This window comes from Monodon monoceros, unplaced genomic scaffold, assembly GCF_005190385.1.
Source record: "Monodon monoceros isolate NGI ecotype Baffin Bay Population unplaced genomic scaffold, NGI_Narwhal_1 Super_Scaffold_20, whole genome shotgun sequence".
In the NCBI taxonomy this organism is placed as follows: domain Eukaryota; kingdom Metazoa; phylum Chordata; class Mammalia; order Artiodactyla; family Monodontidae; genus Monodon; species Monodon monoceros.
Window position 1 is genome coordinate 33,044,216 of NW_021703777.1, and position 16,908 is coordinate 33,061,123.

General features: G+C 37.1%; 1 protein-coding gene across 1 annotated transcript in view; it reads right to left on the reverse strand.

The window, feature by feature from the left end:
- Nucleotides 1-16,908, reverse strand: part of DCHS2 (dachsous cadherin-related 2) — a 283,498-nt gene that overhangs the window by 50,122 nt on the left and 216,468 nt on the right.

The window sequence follows — 16,908 nt, forward strand, 5'->3', positions numbered from 1 at the left end:
AGAGAGTTCATCACCACTAGATCTGCCTCAGAAGAAATGCTGGAGGAAGTCCTTCAAGTTGAAATAAAAGGAGTCTAGATAGCAATGTGAAAGCATACAAAAATACAAAGTTCTTTGGTTAAGGTAAATCTACAGACAAATACCAAATCCTGTAACACTGTAATGGTGGTACATAAATCACTTTTAATTTTGGTATAAAATTTAAAAGATAAAAACATTAAATATAACTTTAAGTAGAAAACTATGTTAATGGACCAACATATAAAAAGATATAACTTGTGAAATTGATATCATAAAGTGGGAGGGAGAAGTAAAGGAGAAGAGTTTTTGTATATGATCAAAGTTAAGTTGTTATCAGTTTAAAGTGGATTGCTAAACTAGAAGATGTTTTATGTAATCCCCATGGTAACCACAAAGAAAACACCTATAGAAGAAACACAAAAGGAAATAAGAAGGAACTCAAAGCTTGACACTTCAAAATATCAGTGAAATACAAAGGAAGGCAGCAAGAGAACAAAAGAGGGACAAAATAACTACAAAACATACAGAAAACAATTTTAAAATGTCAATACTAAGTCCCTCCCGATCATAATTACTTTAAACATAAATGGATAAAAGTCCCCAATTAAAAAACACAGTAGCTGAATGGATTAAAAATAACCCACAAACTCCAACTACATACTGTCTAGAAGGTACTCATTTTAGGTATAAGGACACCCATAGGCTGAAAGTGAAAGGATGGAGAAAGATATTCCATGCAAATGGTACCCCAAAGATGACAGGGATGGCTGTACTTATATCAAACCAAATAGAGGTTAAGTCAAAGACTGCCATGAGACAAAGAAGGACATTATATAAAAAAAGGTCTATTCACCAAGAAGATGTAGCAATTTTAAGTATATGTGCACCTAACAGTAGAGCACCTGAACATATGAAGCAAACATTGACAGAACTGAAGGGAGAAATAGATAGTAACACAATAATAGTAGTATATTTCAATTCCCCACTTTCAATAATAGATATATCAACCAAACAAAAGATCAATAAGGAAGCAGAGGACTTGAACAACATTATAGACTAACTGGACCTAAGAGACATACACAGAAGACTTAACCCAACAATAGCAGAATACACATTCTCATGTGTATTAAACATTCCCAAGTGTGTCCTCAAGAGCACATGGAACATTCTCCAGGGCATATCATATGTTAGGCCACAGAATCTGGACAAACTTGAGAAGATTATACCAACTATCTTTTCTGACTATGATGGAATGAAACTAGAAATAAACAACAAAGAAAAACTAGAAAATTTACAAATACATGGGAATTAAAGAACATGCTCTTTAACAACTAACAGGTCAAAGAAGAAACCTAAAGGAAAATTAGATAATATCTTGAGACAAATGAAACAAAAACACAACATATCAAAACATGAGATGTAGCAAAAGCAGTACTAAGAGGGAATTTTATAGCAGTAACTGCCTACATTAAAAAAGAAGAAAGATTGCAAATCAACAACATAGCTTTATACCTCAAGGATCTAGGAAAAGAGGAACAAACTGAAAACAAAGGAAAGAATAAAAAATAAAGATTAGAGTAGAAATAAATAAAAAAGTATAAAAACAATTAAAAATCAATAAAACTTTATTTTTAAAAAGATCAGTAAAATTAACAATTCCTTAGCTAGAAAAGAAAAAAGAAGTGAGAAGCCTCAAATAAGAAAAATCAGAAATGTGAAAGGGGACACATTACAGCTTATGCCATAGAAATAAAAAGTATCATAAGAGACTACTATGAACAATTATACACCAACAAATTAGATAACCTAGAAGAAATGGATACATTTATAGAAACATACACCCTACCAAAATCAAATCATGAAGAAAGAAAAAATCTGAACAGATCTGTAACTAGTTAGGAGATTGAATCAGTAATCAAAAACCTCCCAATAAAGAGGAACAGATGGCTTCACTGGTGAATTCTACCAAACACATAAAGAAGAATTAACACCAGTTCTTCTCAAACTCTTCCAAAAAAATTAAAGAGGATAGAACACTTCCAAACTTATTTTGTGAGGCCAGCATTACTCTGATACCAAAACCAGACTGAGGCACTGCAAGAAAAGAAAACTACACACCAATAACCCTGGTGAATATAGATACAAAGATCCTCAACAAAGTATTAGCAAACTGAATTAAACAGCATATTAAAATGATCAGGTGCCATAACCAATTGAGACTCATCCCTGGGATGCAATCATTGTTCAACATATGAAAATCAATCACTGTGATACACCACATTAATAGAACAAAGGATAAGAAAGCACAATACATGCAGAAAAAGTATTTGGCAAAATTCAACAATCTCTCAGGATAAACACACTCAATAAACTAGAAGTATTATAAGGAAATTACCACAAAATAATAAAGGTCACATATAAAAAACCCCCACAGGTAACAAACATGCTGCTCAATGGTGAAAAACAGAAAGCTTCTCTACTAAGCTCAGGAACAAGGCAATGATGTCCACTCTTGCCACTTCTATGTGATATAGTACTGGAAATCCTAGTCAGGGAAATTAGGTTTTGAAATTAAAGGCTTCCAAATCAAAAAAGAGGTAAAATTATCTCTGTTCTCATGACACGATGACATGATCTTATATGTAGAAAATCTTAACCATTCCACAAAAAATCAGTTGTATTTCTATGCACTAACCATGTATAATCGAAAAAAAGAAATTAGGGAAACAATTCCAATTAATAGCATCAAAACATAATTAGTAATAAACGTACCCAAGGAGGTGAATGTCTTATACACTAAAAAGTACAAAACATTGTTAAAAGTAATGAAAGACAACCCAAATACATGGAAATACATTCTGTGTTCATGGAGTAGAAGACTTAATATTGTTAAAATGTTCATACTACTCAAAACAATCTACAGAATCAACACAATTCCTATCAAAATCCCAATGGCATTTTTTGCAGAGATAGAAAAAAAACTTAAAATTCATATGAAATCTCAAAGTATTCTGGATAGCCAAAACAATCTTGAGAAAGAAAAGCAAAGCTGGAGGTCTCACATTCCTGAGTTAAAAACACATTACAAAGCTACAGTAATCAAAACAGTATGGTACTGACATACAGAGAGGTATACAGACCAATGGAACAGAATAGAGATGCCATAAATAAACTTTCACATATATTTTAAAATGATCTTTGACAAGGATGCCAAGGCTACACAATAGAGAAAGGATAGTCTATTTAACAAATGGTGTTAGGAAAACTAGATAACTGCAAAATAAATGTATTTGAATATCTTACACCATAATTTAAAAATTAACTAAAAATGAATTTAAATCTCCTAGAAGAAAACATAGGGGTAAAACTTCATGACATTGGATTTGGCAATAATTTCTTGGATGTGAGAGCAAAAATACAGGCAACAAAAGCAAAAATAGATGAATAGGACTACATCAAAATAAAAAGCTTCTATGCAGCAAAGGAAACAATCAACAGAGTGAAAAGCAATCTATGTAATGGGAGAAAATATTTGCAAATTATATATCTGATAAGGGGTTAATCTCCAAAATATATAAGGAACTCCTACAACTCAACAGAAAACAAAACCAATTGAAAAATGAAATGAACAATGGGCTTGTATAGACATTTTTTCAAAGAAGATATACAAATGGCCCACTGGTACATGAAAAGATGCTCAACATCACTAATCACCAAGGAAATACAAATCAAAACCACAGTGAGATGTCACCTCACACCAGTTAGGATGCCTGCTATCAAAAAAAACAAACAAAAAAAGAAAATACCAAGTGTCAATAAAGGTAAGGAGAAACTGGAACCCTTGTACACTGTTGGTGGGAATGTAAAATGGTATAGCCACTATAGAACACAGTGTGGATGATGCTCTAAAAATCAAAATTAGAACGACCATATGATCCAGCAATCCTACTTCTGGGTATATATCCAAAGAACTGAAAACAGGATCTTAAAAACTTATCTGCACATCCATGTTCACTGTAACGTTATTTACAAGAACCAAGAAGTAGAAACAAACTAAATGTCTTTAAGTGGATAAATGGATAAAGAAATGTGGTATAAACATACAATGGTATAGTACTCAACCTTAAAAAAGAAGGAAATCCTGTCTTATGGCACAACATTGATGGATATTATGTGAATTAGCCAGCCACAAAAAGACAAATACTGCATGTCTCCATTTATATAAAGTATCTAAAATAGTCAAACCCTTAGAAGCAAAAAGTAGAATGGTGCTTGCTTGGAGTGGAGGGAGAGGAAAGAGTTGTTCATGAGTGTAGAGTTTCAGTTTTGAAAGATGAAAAAGTTGGAGAAATCCACTGCACAATGATATACATACTGTTAACACTGCTGTACTGTGTACTTAAAAATGGTAAATTTTATGTGTTTCTTACCACAGCCAAAAAAAAGAGTTGATTTTTTTCCTTCCCACCTTCTCATCATCAAAAAATGACTGAACATAGGGCTTTCCAAAAATTCTACCCCTGTGATGAGAAAAAGCATGGAAAATGCTCAAAATGAGTAATTTTCCAAAATTTGTGAACAGATGAAAACTATGTTTTAAAATGTAAAAGACATGCAATCTTGAACACATTTGCTTTTGTGAACACCTAAGGAAATAATAGAGGAAGTCATAAAAAGTGCTTCTTGACTTTTCATGTACTTTAGAGAAAGACACATGAGGAAGAAAACCAATATAGAATTAATACATGCAATGAGAAGTAAACAGTCTGAAATATATTTTTTAATGGGATTACGGATTTTAGTGGGCAACTTTTTTAAAAGGAGTGATTAACTGTAAATGGCTTCATTTAATCATTTAAAAATGCACTCATAACAACCTTGAGAAACACAGTGCTAAAATGATTCCTGGAGGCCCCTACTTCCTCTCCAATTTTGTAATTTACAGAAAACTAAAACATGAAGATTCAAAACATGAGCTTGAGAATTTTCACTGTTGCTTCGATGTTGGGTCAGACTCCAGATCTTGCCTGTGGACCGGCCGCTGCTGATCTCCCCTCATTTTGCAGCCATTCCCTGTCTAGGCTGCATCCCCAGGTTGATAATCAGACTTAATATTCCCTGCACTTTTAAGACCCATCCTTATTCTCTGTTCAGCTCCTGGAACCCAAAAATCAGTCAGAACCCAGAGCCTGCACATGTCCAGAAAGAAAGGTTACACAATTTTTTATATGAGTGATCAACTTTGGTTATGAGATAGCACATTTCCAATTATTTCAAGAAACAAATAAAATGTGGCTCCCAAAATCTTAAAAATGTTTCACTTAGATTATAAGAAATGCCTTTTATGAGGTTAATTTTAATGAGTCCATTTGATTGCCACAGCAGCTCTTCAGGGAGACAGGACTGCTGGCCTCAAAATAATCTGAAAGTTGGGTCAGCCTCCACAAATGACAGGTACCGACTTAGACCAAAAAGCAATGAATGGAGATTCTGATATTTCTAAGTGCTTTGTTGTTTCTGACTTACATGTAAACGAAAATTCTTTGTAGACTTTAAAGTGCAGTAAATCACCAATGTCTAAAACTCTTTCAGCTTTCAAAAACAAAATAAAATAGCCCTCAGATCTTCAGGGTTCTTAAAGCTATTGCAACATTCCTTTCTGTCCCTTCATGGCCCAGCCTTGTCAAAAATGGCTGAATTCCCCATCTCCACTTCACTCTGCACTCCTCTATACTCTGGTTTCTAAAAATATTAAGTTCTAGCAACTTGGTGCTCTCCAAGGTTCACAATCCTCTCCAAAGCTGCTGAAGTCTGTTTGGCTGCACACGATTCTTGTAAACAGCCACGGCCGACTCTTGTTCACTTAGGATGTCTCGGCTACTGGTCTTTATTCTTTGCCACATCCTGAACAATTTCAACAGAGTTTCAAACCTACTCCTCAGAATTTCCTTCCTGAACTCTTCCAGCCCTTCATTTTGCTAATTGTGTCATTCTCTTATCCTTTTATATTTGATGCACGGACTTACCTTTTCAGACATGCCTTCCTTTCTACCATGTTCTTACTTCCCTATGCCAAGATGGTATCTTCAGACCATCTCAGGTAACACTCTTCCCAGCTCCACCGTGGAAAGGTTCTGTGAGCGCCGTAGCCCCACTCCCAGTGGGTGGTAGCCCCACCACCTCATTCACTTCTGCTCTGGGGACAGGCCTCCGATTGAGCTAACAGCCACTTTTCAGTCCTTATCTTCCCAAACCTCAGCTGCAAATTAGATATGGTTAACCACTCCCTGCTTCTGGAATGTGCCACCTTCCTGTTTCTCTAACACCATCCTCCCAGGAATGGTCAGCAGTGCCTCGGCCTCTCCATCTCAATCTCTTCTGTAGATGCACTGCATCTCCAACTCCTGTAAAATATTGGCATTACTTTGGATTTCTTCTCAGCCCTCTCTCTATCTACCTTTACCCCTGACTTGCACACATAATTACATGGGAGCTTCTACCAATTCACAAGGTCTGTTCTATCTTCAAAGATTCTCATTTAATTGGTTTGGAGGTTGGGGGAGTTGATGTCCAGGTATCAGTAATTTTTAAAACTCCCCAGGTGTATCTACATGAAGCCAGGGTTGAGAACCCTGGGTCTAAATAATCAAGAAGTCCCACCGCGGCTGTCTTGGAAACACAGAGACAACATTCCCTCTTGTCTTCCCCCACCACCGCAGTTTTACTTGGGCCCTGGTCATTCACCATGTGGATTATACAGTACCCTTCTAACTCATCTCTCTTTCCCAAGGCACTCTTCTTCACAAGGCCTCCAAAGTGAGTTTTCTACAATACGAAAGTTTCTTTTGTCACTCTTTTGATAATTGAAAGGCCATCAGTGTCTCTCTGGTCCAGCTCATCATTGGAAATCTCATGAGAGCCTCTGTCTAGCTGTTCCAGATGATTTGCTGCACAGGATGGTAAACTCGCCACATGCTCCTGAGTCCCCACGCCTTTGCGTGGACCACTTCCCCTGCCCAGAACTAAGTGTCTTCCTCATCTTTTTTTTTTTTCTTTGGCCTGGTTTTATTCTCATTTGAGCATATCCATTTTGTTTTCTTAGAAGTATAACTGTTAAATGGTGAAATGAGTTCAGTAAGAATTTGGTGAACACCTACTAGAAGCAAGCTCTTTTCTGGTTCTGTTCATAGTGGGAAGCTTCTCCCAGCTACTCCGGGCTGTACTTTCATCTCCATGTCTTACACTTATAACTGTTGGTAGCAATGAAGTAAAATGTTTTGGAGATTACAAAATGCTTATTTGGTCATCAAAACTATCTTGTAAGAGAAGAGATGAAAGAGATGTTCAAAGGTCTTTACAAGGATGACCACCCATTTCCTATACCTTTAAAAAAATGAGTACTGAGCACACAACATTGTGTATACAGTCACCATTTATCTGGCATCCTCAAGAACAGAGATGAGTGCTCTTTAAGAACTTAAAATGAATGAAGCAGAGTTCAGTTTTACACAGTACAACTTAGATGTGCAAAGAAAAAATAATTTCTATATTTCTTATGATGGGTCTAATATTCTTTAGGAGCCCCACCCTAATGGACAACAGAGAAAAATGGCCGTCTTAACATGCTATTAATGTCATCTCAGTCTGTTCCCTTGAAACAGTACTTTCAGGTAACTTAGCAGCTTTGGGATGCATGCTCAGTCTTTGAGGCTCCCTCCCTGTTGCATTGCTGCTGCTCTGTAAAATGACACTGCTCGGGGGAGACTGGCAGTGATGAGGTGGGATCTTTGTGTGCTGTCCACTGGCTTTTAGAATTTGTCTTCAGGCAGTGAATCTCATCTTTCATGTCAACATGTACAGGCTCAGAACTCTACCCTGCTAGCCTGGCCCCACTGCAGCTGTTTTTGATGTAGTTTTTTGATACTTGGCATGTTATGTAACCCTGCATTTCAGCTGTCTACCCAACAGATTTGGGGAGGGGCTCATCTCATCACTTGCAGCCATGGTCCTCATGGCAGTCAGCTGGCCTGTACTATGCATTAATCTGTGTCCACAGTGGGAATGCTGGGACTATGGGGGGTCTTCTAGGCCTTGCAAGAGCCAAACAGGAATGGAACACTCACTTGTGCCTTCTTTTTACCTAAACACATTGCCCATTTTAGTCTGCTCCCACTAACTCATGTTAGGAAAAATCTACCCCGTGAGGCATTGTCCTCCCAGAGTTCCAAAGTGTCCTCTGCTTTTAGCTTTTCCTAGGCTGTCTCACTGGCTCCCTCCAGGATGACAGCTTTGGGGAAGCGGGCCCGGGATGCTTGTGGCTGACCACTTGTTTCCTACATCTTTTCTCATTGGCCTTCCTGCATTCCCCAGCAAGTAGATGGAATGGGCTTTCCTTTCCTTCCATGTGGCAGATTTCTTCAGGAGCCATCTTTATTTATACTAAGGACCACCCATTTTGCTTGTCAAAGGCAGAATATTCTCTCTTTGCATTTTTGCTGTAACTATCCTAATGTATCCAGAACAAGTGGATGTCTCTTGCAGAATAGGTGGAAGGTCTTACCCACAGACAGGCAATACAAATATGGTTCAAAAATATTAACCCTCAGGACAAGAACAGAGTTAGATGAATGACACTACTCAGCTTTAAGACTATAAAGCTACAGTAATCAAGACAGTGTGGTATTAGTGAAAGAATAGACAAATAGACCAATAGAAGTGAATAGAGAGCCCAGAATAGACCCATGTAAATACAGTCAATTGATCTTTGACAAAGGAGCAAAGGCAATACAATGGAGAGTCTTTTCAATAAATGGTGGTAGAACACCTAGGCTTCCACATGCAAAAAAAAAAAAAAAAAAAAAGAATCTGTACACAGACCTTCCACCCTTTAAAAAATTAACTCAACATGGGTTACAGACCTAAATTTAAAATGTTAAAATAAGAAACTCCTAGACACTGGAGGAAACCTAGGTGACTCGGTTTGGGGATAACTTTTTAGATACCACACTAAAGGCAGGATCCCTGAAAGACAGAATTAATACGTTGGTCTTTATTAAAATTAAAATTTTCTGCTCTGCAAAAGACAATGCCAAGAGAATTAAAAGACAAGACATATTCTGGGAGAAAATATTTGCAAAAGACATATCTGATAAAAGCCTGCTATCCAGAATATACAAAGAACTCTTAAAAGTCAACAATAAGAAAACAAACAACCTGATTAAAAATGGACAAAAGTCCTTAAAAGACACTCAACAATGGAGATATACAGATGGAAAGTAAGCATATGAAAAGATGCTCCCCATCATATGTCATCAGGGAAATGCAAATTAAAATGAGATATAACCACACATCTATTAGAATGGCCAAAATATACAACACTGAAAGCACCATATGCTGGCAAGGATGTGGAGCAACAGGAACTCTCATTCATTGCTGTGGGAAATCAAAATGGTACAGCCACTTTGGAAGACAGTTTGGCATTTTCTCACAAAACTAGACATACTCTAACCACAAGACCCAGGAATCAAACTCCTTGGAATTTACCCAAAGGAGTGGGAAATTTATGTCTATACAAAAACCTATACATTGGTTTCTGTAGCAATTTTATTCGTAATTGTCAAAACTTGGAAGCTACCAAGATGTCCTTCAGTAGATGAATAGATAAATAAACTGCAATATCTAGACAATGGAATATTATTCAGTGCTGAAAAGAAATGAGCTATCAAGCAGTGAAAAGACATGGAAGAAACTTATGTGCATATTACTAAGTAAAAGAAGCTAATTTTAATAGGCTACATACTGTATGATTTCAACTATGTGACATTCTGGAAAAGGCAACATTATGGACACAATAACAAGATCAGTGGTTGTCTGGGTTTGGGGCTGGAGGTATGGGGGAAAGGATGAACAGACAGAGCATGTTTTTTTTTAGGGCAGTGAAACTACTCTGTATGATACTATAATGGTGGATACATGTCATTATACATTTGTCCAAACCCATAGAATGTAAAACAACAAGGTTGAACCCTAATGTAAACTATAGACTTTGGGTCATTATGATGTATCAGTGTAGGTTCACTGATTTTAACAAGTGTGCCACTCTGGGAAGGATGCTGATAATGAGGGAAAGAATGCATGTACTGGGGCAAGGGGTACGTGAGAAATCTCTGTTATCTTCCCCTCAATTTTACTGTGTACCTAAACAGTCTTTAAAAAGTAGTTGTTAAAAAACATTAACCCTGTTACATCGCTAAACAAAATATAATGGTTCAGAAGAGAGTTATGCAAAATCACCTGAAAAAACAGAATCGTTCCCATGGCAGAAGGCTTGATGGAAGTGTTAAGATACCAAAAGAAGGTATGTGTGGCCAAAAGGAAGTCAATGAGCAAAAATGACACAAATGAACTTATTTAACAAAACAGACTCACAGACTTAGAAAACAAACTTATGGTTACCAAAGGGAAAAGGTGGGGAGGGAGACAAATTAAGAGTTTGGGTTTAACATATACAAACTACTATATTTAAAATAGATAACCAACAAGGACCTACTGTATAGCACAGGGAACTCTGCTCAATATTCTGTAATAACCTAAATGGGAAAAGAATTTGAAAAAGAATAGATATATGTATAGGTATAACTGAATCACTTCGCTGTACACCTGAAACTAACACAACATTGTAAATCAACTCTACTCCAATATAAAGTAAAAAAATTTTAAAGCAAAAAAATAAAAAGCAAGTTAATGAGCAACGGAAGGCCAGACAGTCATGAAGGCATCACAAAATTCTACTTGGCAGTGCTGCATGAGTTCTTTCTGAAGAAAGGGTAACACAGGCTGATGACATTCAACACTTGAATCACATCCTGCTTGAACTATTTAGGATTAACAAGCAACCTTCTGAGTACAGTTTGGGTTCCTGTGTCCTTTTTCCTACAAAGAGAGAGCTGGTCGTCCTGACATGGCTACTATAATCCACATGGCAATCATAGTTCTTCTGTAAATAAAGGAACTGCACTCTCGCTTATGTATCAGTCTCCTTCCTAACAGTTAGTAACCCCTAACCTCAGGGGAAGAACTCCCTGGTTTGTTAAGATGAGGCCTTGAGCCAGGTGACTGAGGCTCAGATGTGGGACTGGGGTTAATTTACAAAAATGAAAAATTCCTTGTGAGATGTTCATCTTCTTTTGAGAGGATTTGACCTTGTAAGGCCTTTCTCCTTCTGTCTCCTCCAGAGCTATCTTAGAATCATAGGTAAGGTGATGGAATTTTACACTGTTTGACAATGGCTAGTTAGATGGCACTGATTCCAGTGAATTTCATTCCAAACAGGAGACTGGCCTTAAAGAATGGAATAGGAATGATAGATACTATTTGCTTCCCTCTTTTCATTATCCTAAGTTATACGTTGGGCCCTGTTCCAAAGCCGTGGATGACATAGAGACAGCACTTCCAAAATTATGGGAACTCTGTCACCTTGGAAAGTACAGTTCTTACCTGGTTTGGGGACCAGGTGGAACAGAAAGGAGTGGTAGGGATTTAGAAACTGCAAATATTTCATTGCTGTTAAATAACTGCTAAGTAACAACTGGTTGCTCTGGTGTGAATGTATAGCCAGCTAACTTTATAGAATTCAATCAAGGATTTGGGACAGAAAGAAGGTAACAATAACAATGAAAACTGTGACTAGTACCCTCACATGACTTCACTTGATCCTTACCGTTTCTCTGTGAGTCAGTTGTTATTATTTCCACTCTCTAGAAGGAGAAAGAGAACTTGCCCATCCTGGGCAGGAGAGCAGTAGAGACTCACTCAGCTACATTAAGTCCTATCGCAATGTCCATACTCCAAGTACATGCACCCCACCTTACCGACAGCAGGAGCCAGAATTCTGGATCAATTGCCAAAGGGCCAGAAGAAAGGTTTTCCTCCAAAATATCAAGATCTAATTTGTTTATGAGACAATAGTAAATATATTTTACTAGTTAGAATGCACTCCTGTATCATCATCATGTTTTCATTTTATCTCAAGTCTTTTAATGTCTGACTATTCCATTTTTAATCAGGCAATTCATAATTTCAATGTTTCCTCTCTAGTAATTATTAAAAATGCATGAAGTTGTGAAAAGTCCACAATGGGGACTACGGTTGCTGATTCACCCTCATTGGTATAACCAAAGCTCTGGAAGTGGAAAAGAAGAAATAAAAGCTGGCTTCTAGAAGGTTCATTTAAATGGTTTAATGGATTGGAATGTCACAGACAACCAAGTGGTTTATATTTCACTTCAAAAAGATTCAGAATGGTTATATTTCGTCTCATGTGGGTAAAAAAGGAACAGCAAGTGGTAAGGGTAAAGAGCGGGGAATCATTTGGGATTCAGCTTTTCTTGTCACCTTGCTGTATGGCCAGCCTCTCCCTTACAGGCAACTGGCACGTTCTGAAATGACTCTTTCTGTGAATAAATGAACATTTCATGACTTAAAGAGACCTTACCTACTGAAGGGTTTCTTCTAAAATGCTATAAACTATAAAAAAGTATATATACGTATGTATATATATATAAATCTATTTTTGAACTATGTACTGTTTTAAACAATTGAAATGTTAAGTTTAATGTTGTTAATAGATGAAAATAATGTCAATCAAAACTCAAACGTGTGGGCTTTCCAAGAAAGAAATGTTAAACAAATATAAATACATTAGAGTTATTTATTTTAACGTTTTATTTTCTTTAAAAAAATCTAAATGTTAAAAGCAGTTTAGGGTAATAGGATTTATGATGATACAGAACATAATTCACTCGGGATGTCAGGCGGTGCCTGCCGGATGGGATGCTTGAGTGAGCCACAGATGATGTGAGCTTCCAATAGGCACATATGTTTCCTTTGAAAATAAAGATTAAAATTGCAGATGTATTTGGGACAGAAATAATTCTGGAAGTTATAAAATGCTATTAAATAATGTATATCAAGGCCATTCTAACACTGATCAATGGGTTTACAATCTCTTAAAACCACTGGAATCCAAATTTTAAAAAAATCACCTTCTGGTGTCCATGATATGATCTGGCAATATGTACGAAATTCATGCTCCAGGCAAAGCTTTGGCCAGCTTGAAATATTTGCGGCATATGTCAATCAGTACGTTACGCACTTTGTTGTCGTTGTTCACTGGGGCCTAGGGAATCCTGACGACCCTGGTGTAGGTTAGCTGCATCTAATCAGATTCAACAGCCTTCTTAACCACCATCCTTTCCTCCTCTAGTTCTCCTTCCTGTCATATGCTGCAGCTTTTAGGTTACTCTCCCCTTAGCCTCCATGCCCTTCACATGTCATAGCTACTCTTCAAAGCAAGGTCCCAACCCATTGCTTCTGATGTCTTGAAAAGTACACCTACCTGGATATTTATGGGTACCATATGCTGTATTACTGCCAGGTATTAACCTTGCTTATGTGTAAGATTTAATAAACAAATTTTAAGAGTGTTAAGTTCTATTAAAAAGGTAGAAGTCAAATTTAGTTCAGTAATTCTAAATACAAGAGGACTAAGAAGGACAACTCTAATCAGAGGTCAAAGAAAACACAATGATGCGATAGCAGAATAGAGGCTTCTGCCCATGTATTCTTTAGTTTTTCTGAATGAACTGAAACAGGAGGCCCACCTTCAGAGGTAAGAAAGTAATTTAGTCTTCACTGTCTTCTGCCCTAGTTTCATTTTTTATCTCAGACCAGGTCACTCTTCGCCACATTGATTACTCCCAACTGTTACGGCTGGGGGTAGACGGAAGGTTGAGTGATGGGAAACAGACCAAAGTAGGGGTAGTTCCCTTCCTGTAAAGGCAACCACTACCGACAGTGTGAGTCTCGGACACAGAAATGAATGGTGCACTGCAAAGATGAAAACAGGTGAATAATTTCCCCTTCCACAGCAGTTTTTATTAGGGTTATTATTAAATCATTTCTGAATTCAACCACAAATATTATTATACTTACTAACCCATAACTTAATGTCATACCGAAATATTTTCTTTGGGGTGCTTTAGATATTGACTTTTATTTAGGTTTAATCCTGCAAACAAATTAATCGTGGGTGACTTGAGAAAGGATATCTTTTTGTTTGTTTGTTTGTGTTTTTTTTGCGTTACGCAGGCCTCTCACTGTTGTGGCCTCTCCTGTTGCGGAGCGACAGGCTCTGGACGCGCAGGCTCAGCGGCCATGGCTCACGGGCACAGCCGCTCCGCGGCATGTGGGATCTTCCCGGACCGTGGCACGAACCCGTGTCCCCTGCATCGGCAGGTGGACTCTCAACCACTGCGCCACCAGGGATATCTTTATTAGGAAATGGCCACGTACATTACTCAATTTTTAGAAATTTCATTTACTAATGTGAAAAAGTGTGACACAACGATGAGTCCTGTGCCAATTCTATTGAGTGATAATTTATTTAATGCCTACTACTCTGCAGAATTTATATTGGATGAGAATGTTCATTAGCCGTGGTTGGAGATCTCATTATGTGAAGAATAAGTGAAGAACTAGAGACGGGAAAACTATTTTGAGTAAAAGCCAAAGACCCCCCAGTGACCTACAAGGCCCTGCCTGGTCCATTTGCTTCTGACCTTCATTTTTTACCATTCTTCACTTTGCTTACTCTGCTTCAGTCACACAGTCCTCTTTACTGTTCTTTGAGCAAACCAGGCGGGTTCCCACTGGATTTCTCCTTTTTTTTTTTCGGAAATGCTCTTCCCCCAAATATACGAATGGCTACCTCCTCTCTTTAAGTCTTTGCCCAAATGTCACTTGCTCAATGATGCCTGCCCTAACCTGCTATCTAAAATTGCATTTGTGCCTCCCCCAGCACCCCTTGCTCTGCTTCTTTATACCATAGCTCTTAACACCGTCTAACATACACTACATTTTATTTATTTATTACGTTCATTGATATTGTCTCTTTACCCCTGCTAGAATGTAAGCCTCACAAGGACAAGCATCTTTGTCTTTTAGCTCACTAACATATCCCAGTAGAAGAGGACCTGGCACAAAATACGCAATAACAATTTTGTTGAAGGAGCAAATAAAATATCTGAAGAGTGACTGTGTAGATCAGTGGAGTGCTCCAGAGGGCAGGATTAGGATTTATGGACAGACATAAAAGAGGCAGATCTGGGTTTAATGCAGGAATGACTTTTCACATGAAAGGGTTTTCCAACATTGTCATGCAACCAAATCACCTGCAGAGTTTGTTAAAAACAGCAGTTCCTGGACCCCAGATCTACTGAAGCAGAAACTTCAGGGATCATCACAGAGTGTCTGTTTCACACACAAGTTCAAGAACCACTGTCCTAAACTTTCAGTCACTGAAATATTCAAGTAGAGACTGAAAGGTCATGTGTCAAGGGTATTTAGGAAAAAAAATGTTTATATGTTCATTGCAGAAAAAAGCTGGGCTCAAAATTTCTATGATTTTATCAGATCAATTTCAAGATTGATTCATATATTTTGTGCTGTATTATTTAGAAAATGTCACCTTTCCTTTCTATCAGGTTCTGCTCTGGGGTTGGGATGTATACCTCTCCAGAGGTACAGAAACAGAGCTCTAAGGAATATCTCATGTTATTTAACATTTAACTCTTACACAGAAATCTCATCACACCTAAGTATATGGGTGGACATTTCTAGTTATTTTCGCTATTATTTCATTTAATGAAGCTAATTGCAATTTACCCTTAATTATGTTTAGAATCAATAAGAGGCCTTCCGAATAAGCAGCCCATGAGATAACCATAATTCAAAACAAGATCAAAGGTTAATAATCTGCAACTGAGAAGAACCCTAATTTGACATTCAATATTAAATTGAATATTCTCTTTTCATAAAGAATATAACGTGTAACAAAATATTTTCACTATGGAATGTATAGATCAATTACAGAAAAATGAAGGTTGCCTTTTAAATAGTGGTTGTTGTAGGTACGGATAAAGTGAAACTGAATCCAAAATGACAAAACAAAAACCAAAAATGACTGGAGAAAGCAAACAGCACAAATCAAACTGTCGCAGGCAAACTCCTTCTCTCCCAAGCCCTGGAGTCCATGTGCTTTGCCCTCTGGCTGGCTGAAAGGTTCAGAAGATTTATTTCTCAACTCTCTAGTTAGATATAATTACCTAGATTGGATTTCTTTCAATCCACAACTATATACAAATGGGTTTTTTTGCTTTGGGCTAGAAAGATCATTTAAATTAATTTTTTTATGTTTCCCATTATGGCATACATTTGAGTAGGGAAATAACTGAAAAATATTTTAGCATTATGAGGAAAAATAGTTACCATTCACTGAAGCCTGTTCTGAGTAGTATAATCTGTGCCAAATTCTTTGAAGATCAGATATTACTGCACTGTTTGAAAGCAATGCTGACTGTATCAAAATGAAGTATAATATAAAATGAAGTATAATAATAACAGCAGTTCCCATATATTACATGTTGATTCTGAGTCAGATACTGTTTTAAGTGCTTTATATGAACTGGCTTATTCAGTCTTATACCCTAATGAGGTAGGCACCAAACTTATCCTTAATTTGCAGATTAGGAAACTGAGGCAGAGACATCCAGCTGTCCAAGGACACAATGACAGTCACTGAACGACAACATACTTCACCTTTCATTGTACTTCTAGGAAAGTACTTTAGGAAATGTACAGTTGTTCAGAATTCATAAACATTTAAACAAAAGGGTTTTTATTTGAGATTTTAAATTTAAGTTAAACTTTATGAGCCTTGAATAATTTATCTTTCAGTATTTTTACTACCTTTTGCTGTCTTTAAAGGGGAGTGTGTGTGCATGTTTTACTGTATTTGAGTGTATTTTTCTAATGACAAATTTTGAATGA